The following is a 514-nucleotide window of genomic DNA, read 5'->3' as shown; positions in this document are numbered from 1 at the left end:
TATCTAATATTTTAATATTATATTTTATATATGATGGGTGTACGTAATGGTTGGCTGCAGTTATCTTCACATACTTGTCAATTAATCATGGCCTAACTTTAATTAACCTATGATCAAAGGGCTTAGATCACCGCTGGAGCCCCTATTAATGCCAAAATCCAGTGCCTGTTAAACTCCTCTGCCAAGAACTGCACGATATTGCACACATTGCAGGCATCAACAAACCCCCTTCGCATATTTAAGGGAAGGAGTTTGCTAATTGCAACACCTGCCCCTCCCCCCCCCCCTCTCCCTCGGCGCTCGAAAATGAAACAACCTGGTAGGGACAGCGTCCAACCCAAACGCTCGACATTACCCATATTTGACATAATGAGTTGCCTAAAAAAATACTCGTCTTTCAAGAATATTTGAAAACAGTAACAGTCTCATTATGGCTGGGGAATATGATTAATAATATTGAAGCTTGGGATGACGTAAGCTGCACGAAAAGCAAGAAACTCTTTTGGTCTAACAG

Source organism: Penaeus monodon, chromosome 20 (genome assembly GCF_015228065.2).
Source record: "Penaeus monodon isolate SGIC_2016 chromosome 20, NSTDA_Pmon_1, whole genome shotgun sequence".
Taxonomy (NCBI): Eukaryota; Metazoa; Arthropoda; class Malacostraca; order Decapoda; family Penaeidae; genus Penaeus; species Penaeus monodon.
Note: the sequence above shows the minus strand (reverse complement) of the source record.